Raw genomic sequence first — 8,538 nt, forward strand, 5'->3', positions numbered from 1 at the left:
GAGCCCAGCCAACAGCGAGTTGCAGTAATCCAGACGGGAGATGACAAGTGCCTGGATTAGGACCTGCGCCGCTTCCTGTGTGAGGCAGGGTCGTACTCTGCGGATGTTGTAGAGCATGAACCTACAGGAACGGGCCACCGCCATGATGTTGGTTGAGAACGACAGGGTGTTGTCCAGGATCAGGCCAAGGTTCTTAGCGCTCTGGGAGGAGGACACAATGGAGTTGTCAACCGTGATGGCGAGATCATGGAACGGGCAGTCCTTCCCCGGGAGGAAGAGCAGCTCCGTCTTGCCGAGGTTCAGCTTGAGGTGGTGATCCGTCATCCACACTGATATGTCTGCCAGACATGCAGAGATGCTTCGCCACCTGGTCATCAGAAGGGGAAAGGAGAAGATTAATTGTGTGTCGTCTGCATAGCAATGATAGGAGAGACCATGTGAGTTATGACAGAGCCAAGTGACTTGGTGTATAGCGAGAATAGGAGAGGGCCTAGAACAGAGCCCTGGGGGACACCAGTGGTGAGAGCGCGTGGCGAGGAGACAGATTCTCGCCACGCCACCTGGTAGGAGCGACCTGTCAGGTAGGACGCAATCCAAGCGTGGGCCGCGCCGGAGATACCCAACTCGGAGAGGGTGGAGAGGAGGATCTGATGGTTCACAGTATCGAAGGCAGCCGATAGGTCTAGAAGGATGAGAGCAGAGGAGAGAGAGTTAGCTTTAGCAGTGCGGAGCGCCTCCGTGATGCAGAGAAGAGCAGTCTCAGTTGAATGACTAGTCTTGAAACCTGACTGATTTGGATCAAGAAGGTCATTCTGAGAGAGATAGAGGGAGAGCTGGCCAAGGACGGCACGTTCAAGAGTTTTGGAGAGAAAAGAAAGAAGGGATACTGGTCTGTAGTTGTTGACATCGGAGGGATCGAGTGTAGGTTTCTTCAGAAGGGGTGCAACTCTCGCTCTCTTGAAGACGGAAGGGACGTAGCCAGCGGTCAGGGATGAGTTGATGAGCGAGGTGAGGTAAGGGAGAAGGTCCCCGGAAATGGTCTGGAGGAGAGAGGAGGGGATAGGGTCGAGCGGGCAGGTTGTTGGGCGGCCGGCCGTCACAAGAAGCGAGATTTCATCTGGAGAGAGAGGGGGAGAAAGAGGTCAGAGCACAGGGTAGGGCAGTGTGAGCAGAACCAGCGGTGTCGTTTGACTTAGCAAACGAGGATCGGATGTCGTCGACCTTCTTTTCAAAATGGTTGACGAAGTCATCTGCAGAGAGGGAGGAGGGGGGGAGGGGGAGGAGGATTCAGAAGGGAGGAGAAGGTGGCAAAGAGCTTCCTAGGGTTAGAGGCAGATGCTTGGAATTTAGAGTGGTAGAAAGTGGCTTTAGCAGCAGAGACAGAGGAGGAAAATGTAGAGAGGAGGGAGTGAAAGGATGCCAGGTCCGCAGGGGAGGGGCGGGTTTTCCTCCATTTCCGCTCGGCTGCCCGGAGCTCTGTTCTGTGAGCTCGCAATGAGTCATCGAGCCACGGAGCGGGAGGGAGGACCGAGCCGGCCTGGAGGATAGGGGACATAGAGAGTCAAAGGATGCAGAAAGGGAAGAGAGGAGGGTTGAGGAGGCAGAGTCAGGAGAAAGGTTGGAGAAGGTATGAGCAGAGGGAAGAGATGAAAGGATGGAAGAGGAAAGAGTAGCGGGGGAGAGAGAGCGAAGGTTGGGACGGCGCGATACCATCCGAGTAGGGGCAGTGTGGGAAGTGTTGGATGAGAGCGAGAGGGAAAAGGATACAAGGTAGTGGTCGGAGACTTGGAGGGGAGTTGCAGTGAGGTTAGTGGAAGAACAGCATCTAGTAAAGATGAGGTCGAGCGTATTGCCTGCCTTGTGAGTAGGGGGAAGGTGAGAGGGTGAGGTCAAAGAGGAGAGGAGTGGAAAGAAGGAGGCAGAGAGGAATGAGTCAAAGGTAGACGGGGGGGAGGTTAAAGTCGCCCAGGACTGTGAGAGGTGAGCCGTCCTCAGGAAAGGAGCTTATCAAGGCATCAAGCTCATTGATGAACTCTCCGAGGGAACCTGGAGGGCGATAAATGATAAGAATGTTAAGCTTGAAAGGGCTGGTAACTGTGACAGCATGGAATTCAAAGGAGGCGATAGATAGATGGGTAAGGGGAGAGAGAGAGAATGACCACTTGGGAGAGATGAGGATCCCGGTGCCACCACCCCGCTGACCAGAAGCTCTCGGGGTGTGCGAGAACACGTGGGTGGACGAAGAGAGAGCAGTAGGAGTAGCAGTGTTATCTGTGGTGATCCATGTTTCCGTCAGTGCCAGGAAGTCGAGGACTGGAGGAGGCATAGGCTGAGATGAACTCTGCCTTGTTGGCCGCAGATCGGCAGTTCCAGAGGCTACCGGAGACCAGGAACTCCACGTGGGTCGTGCGCTGGGACCACCAGATTAGGGTGGCCGCGGCCACGCGGTGTGGAGCGTTTGTATGGTCTGTGCAGAGAGGAGAGAACAGGGATAGCTTCCCTGAGACGGTTTCTGAACGTGAAAGTGCAGAAATTCTTCAGTTGTGCACAGCCTCAGTTTCATCAGCTACATGCTCCTTCCACTGGAGACATATGTGGTTTGTGTTGTGTTGTGTCCCCAGCACAAAGTTCACCTGTGTAATCATCTTCTTGACATGCCACACCTATGAGGTGGATGGATTATCTTGGCAAATGAGAAATGCTCACTAACAGGGATGTAAAGAAATTAGCTTTTTGTGCGTATGGAAAATGTATGGGATATATTACTAAACATGGGACCAAGACCGTATATTTTTATTCAGTGTACAATCCATAAATGGCCATTCCCATTCAAGTCAGAACTGGCATCCATTGCTAGTGTACCCATGAGTTTAACAGTCTAATTTCCAGCGTAAGAGATTCCAAATCCCTTCTATGGATTATAAACTCAGCAAAAAAAAGCGTCCTCTCACTGTCAAATGCGTTTATTTTCAGCAAACTTAACATATGTAAATATTTGTATGAACATAAGATTCAACAACTGAGATTTTCACGGAACGAGTTCCACAGATATGTGACTAACAGAAATGGAATAATGTGTCCCTGAGGGGGGGGTCAAAATCAAAAGTAACAGTCAGTTTCTGGGGTGGCCACCAGCTCCATTAAGTACTGCAGTGCATCTCCTCCTCATGGACTGCACCAGATTTGCCAGTTCTTGCTGTGAGATATTACCCCACTCTTCCACCAAGTCACCTGCAAGTTCCCGGACATTTCTGGGGGGAATGGCCCTAGCCCACACCCTCTGATCCAAAAGGTCCCAGACGTGCTCAATGGGATTGAGATCCGGGCTCTTCACTAGCCATGGCAGGACAGTGACATTCCTGTCTTGCAGGAAATCATGCACAGAATGGGCTGTATGGCTAGTGGCATTGTCATGCTGGAGGGTCATGTCAGGATGAGTGAAAGTTGTGCACAGCCTCAGTTTCATCACCTTCAACTGGAGACATATGTGGTTTGTGTTGTGACAAAATTGCACATTTTAGATAGGCCTTTTTATTGTCCCCAGCACAAGGTGCACCTACGTAATCGCCATACTGTTTAATCAGCCTCTTGATATGCCACACCTGTCAGGTTTATTTTTATTTTTTATTTTTCACCTTTATTTAACCAGGTAGGCAAATTGAGAACAAGTTCTCATTTACAACTGCTACCTGGCCAAGATAAAGCAACGCAGTTCGACACATATAACAACATAGAGTTACACACAGAGTAAAACAAACAAAGTCAACAATACAGTAGAAAAACAAGTCTGTATACAATGTGATCAAATGAGGTCAGATAAGTGAGGTAAAGGCAATAAATAGGCCATGGTGGCAAAGTAAATACAATATAGCAATTAAACACTGGAATGGTAGATTTGACAGTAGATGAATGTGCAAAGTAGACATACTGGGGTGCAAAGGAGCAAAATAAATAAATACAGTAGGGGAAGAGGTAGTTATTTGGGCTATTTATAGATGGGCTATGTACAGGTGCAGTGATCTTTGAGCTCCTCTGACAGCTGGTGCTTAAAGCTAGTGAGGGAGATAAGTGTTTCCAGTTTCAGAGATTTTTGTAGTTCGTTCCAGTCATTGGCAGCAGAGAACTGGAAGGAGAGGCGGCCAAAGGAGGAATTGGCTTTGGGGGTGACAAGTGATAGATATAGGTCTGTAGCAGTTTGGGTCTAGAGTGTCTCTCCCTTTGAAGAGGTTGGAATTACATTGGAATTTATTTTCCAAGTTAGAAATAGTAGGACATGCATCAAATTACTATTTCATCAGAAAAAGCAACCCTCAAACGCACTGCTGCATTTTGTAAGTTGTCTGTAGGTGGCTTGTTGTGTATTCACTCAAATCAAGTCAATGAGGAAGCGAGGTAGCCAATTGTCATTAGCAGGTTATGTAAACTGAGTGCTAAGACTCACAGTAGAAGGATTTGTCTTAATGCATATGAAATAATTGGTGTAAAGTACTTAAGTAGTACTTAAGTAGTACTTTAAAGTATTTTTACTAAAGTAGTTGTTTTGGTCATCTGTACATTACTATTCATATTTTTGACAAATTTTTCTTCACTACATTCCTAAAGAAAATGATGTACTTTTACTGCTTACATTTTCCCTGACACCCAAAAGTACTTGTTACATTTTATATGCTTAGCAGAACAGAAAATTGTCCAATTCACATACTTATCAATAGATCATCCCTGGTCATCCCTACTGCCTCTGATCTGGCGGACTCACTAAACACACATGCTTTGTTTTTAAATGCTGTCAGAGTGTTGGAGTGTGACCCTGGCTATCTGTAAAAAAAAATTTTTTTTTTTTTTTTTTTTACAAATTGTGCCGTCTGGTTTGCTTAATATAAGGAATATAAAATTATTCATAATTATACTTTCACTTTGATACTTAAGTATATTTAAATCCAAATACTTTTAGACTTTTACTCAAGTAGTATTTTACTGGGTGACTCACTTTCACTTGAGTCATTTTCTATTAAGGTATCTTTACTTTTACTCAAGTATGGAAATGGAATACTTTTTCCACCACTGTTTGAAAGTGATGCTAAGAAAATGATTATTTCACATTATCAAGCTCACTCTGACTGACAAATCCTTGTCTATTACTGTCAATAAAAAGAGCATATGAACATTCTCTAGAACAGGATGCTTGTTCAGGAAACATTGTTTTTCATGAGGCCTACGCCTTCCTTTTAACACCTCTGTTCGAACACCTCTCCCTTCCTTGATCCATACCAGATACAGCCATTTGCCGATCTTTTCAGTGTCCATGTGAAAGATAGTTATTGCGAGGTTGGACCATTTGTTAACTTCCACTTCTTTTGAACACACATGTGTAATGATTCTCGTCCTCCTCTTCTGAGGAGGAGTAGTAAGAAGGATCAGAGGACCAATGTACAGCATGGTAAGTGTTCATTATATTTATTTATAGCTCAGAACACTAAATAATAAAACAACAAAGAGAACGAAATGAAACTGAAACAGTCCTGTACATTCTGTACATACATAAAACACAGAACAGAAAATAAACACCCACGAAACACAGGTGGAAAAAGCTACCTAAGTATGATTCTCAATCAGAGACACCTAACTACACCTGCCTCTGATTGAGAACCATACCAGTCCAAACGCAAAATACAACATAGAAAAACAAACATAGACTGCCCACCCCAACTCACGCCCTGACCATACTAAAACAAAGACAAAACAAAGGAACTAAGGTCAGAACGTGACACCATGGCACCAAGGGCTGCAAAACTACATCTCTCCCTCCACCTTTACTCCACAGATCTGATTCTGAGCTTCTGTGGCCTTTTTTAATACGTCCCATGTTTTTCGATTGGCGAAACCTAACTAATGAGACATATTTTATTTTGTATAAAGATGTTTTTTGTAGTGACAGTAGAGTCCTCACTATTTTCTGGACTTGTTTTTTGAAGAGGGTCACAGCACTGGAGAATATCCTGGTTCTGGTCCAGACGTACCTACATAAGGAATGCAAACGGCATTTGCTGTATGAGAAACTCCATATTGCAATGTACAGTCCCTTACTAGACGTCCGTGAATGTTTATTTAAATTCACTGATGTCCTCAGGCTGTGCCCAAGGGCCAGATCTTCCGAGAAGTCATCAAATAAAGTCTCTCAGACCTTTCGTTTCCTTTGAATAAAATGTTCAAATTTTGGTCATTTTTCCACAGTTCATGTAAATTCCACCAGATGGTGAATGGCTTCTTATTGCAAATGTACAAAACATCACCAATATGACAGCCTACCCCAATGAGGATATGTGTTTACTTTAAGCTTCCTGTGCCAACCGGATGTGCCTTATAATGGGTTCATAGGGGCTGTTTCGAGGGGTTAAAAAGTCACATCTTTCCAAAACTTCCTACATGTGATTAGATCATGAATGTAAATCAGTCATTTCTCCCATCAGAATTCCAAGACTAACTCTCTTACACACACAGCAAGAACAGAGTGACAGTGTGGGGCTTAAAGACACACAAAGCCTGTAATAGTTACCTTCAATCGAACTATCAACGAACCGTCAGACCTAGAGCTCTGAATCTTCAGAAACCTGTTCTAGAGCTCAAGTCGATAGTGCGTGGAGAGTTATGTGGATCTAGAAGTTTCCCAGACAGAGGAACAGCCTCATACATTTGCAATAACTTCAATTCATTTTGACCATCACAAAAATGATGACATTTAGAAAAGTCCCAGAGTCGAAACCGCCTCGGCCCATAGAGACAGACCCTAACGTTTCTGTCCGATAGCTTACTCAAGGACCCCGTAGCAACGCCTGGAAAAAGTGGATTTTCAGCACCAATTAATGTCGCTGCTTGGGCACGAATGGCCTATTCAGCCAAAACTCAAGATTCGAGGTTGCCTCACATAGGCCTACACATAATGTCAGAACTGGACCCACAGCTAGAACCTACACTCTAACCACTAGGCTACCCTGCCGCCTCTACACTCTAACCACTAGGCTACCCTGCCGCCTCTACACTCTAACCACTAGGCTACCCTGCCGCCTCTACACTCTAACCACTAGGCTACCCTGCCGCCTCTACACTCTAACCACTAGGCTACCCTGCCTCCTCTACACTCTAACCACTAGGCTACCTACCACCCCTACACTCTAACCATTAGGCTACCCTACCGCCTCTACACTCTAACCACTAGGCTACCCTGCCGCCCCTACACTCTAACCACTAGGCTACCCTGCCGCCCCTACACTCTAACCACTAGGCTACCCTACCGCCTCTACACTCTAACCACTAGGCTACCCTGCCGGCCCTACACTCTAACCACTAGGCTACCCTGCCGCCTCTACACTCTAACCACTAGGCTACCCTGCCGCCCCTACACTCTAACCACTAGGCTACCCTGCCACCTCTACACTCTAACCACTAGGCTACCCTGCCGCCTCTACACTCTAACCACTAGGCTACCCTGCCGCCTCTACACTCTAACCACTAGGCTACCCTGCCTCCTCTACACTCTAACCACTAGGCTACCTACCACCCCTACACTCTAACCACTAGGCTACCTACCACCCCTACACTCTAACCACTAGGCTACCTACCGCCCCTACACTCTAACCACTAGGCTACCCTGCCGCCCTACACTCTAACCACTAGGCTACCCTACCGCCTCTACACTCTAACCACTAGGCTACCCTGCCGACCCTACACTCTAAACACTAGACTACCCTGCCGCCTCTACACTCTAACCACTAGGCTACCTACCACCCCTACACTCTAACCACTAGGCTACCTACCGCCCCTACACTCTAACCACTAGGCTACCCTGCCGCCCCTACACTCTAACCACTAGACTACCCTGCCGCCTCTACACTCTAACCACTAGGCTACTCTGCCACCTCTACACTCTAACCACTAGGCTCCCTGCCCCCTACACTCTAACCACTAGGCTACCCTGCCGCCTCTACACTCTAACCTCTAGGCTACCCTGCCGCCTCTACACTCTAACCACTAGGCTACCCTGCCGCCCCTACACTCTAACCACTAGGCTACCCTGCCTCCTCTACTCTCTAACCACTAGGCTACCCTGCCACCTCTACACTCTAACCACTAGGCTACCCTGCCGCCTCTAACCACTAGGCTACCTACCACCCCTACACTCTAACCATTAGGCTACCCTACCGCCTCTACACTCTAACCACTAGGCTACCTGCAGCCCCTACACTCTAACCACTAGGCTACCCTGCCGCCTCTACACTCTAACCACTAGGCTACCTGCCCCCCTACACTCTAACAACTAGGCTACCTGCCGCCCCATATGAAGCAACACCAGCGGGCGCACACTGGAGACAAACCTTACCACTGCTCCGACTGCGGGAAAAGTTTCAATCATGCCAACCACATGAAAACCCATCAGTTAACTCACAGTGAACAGAAACCCCATGTTTGCTCTGTGTGTGAGAGAGAGCAGATGGTTTAATAGAACACTGACTTATACACAGCTCAGTGAAGCGTCACTGTTGT

The sequence above is a fragment of the Oncorhynchus masou genome, chromosome 12 (assembly GCF_036934945.1).
Source record: "Oncorhynchus masou masou isolate Uvic2021 chromosome 12, UVic_Omas_1.1, whole genome shotgun sequence".
Taxonomy (NCBI): domain Eukaryota; kingdom Metazoa; phylum Chordata; class Actinopteri; order Salmoniformes; family Salmonidae; genus Oncorhynchus; species Oncorhynchus masou.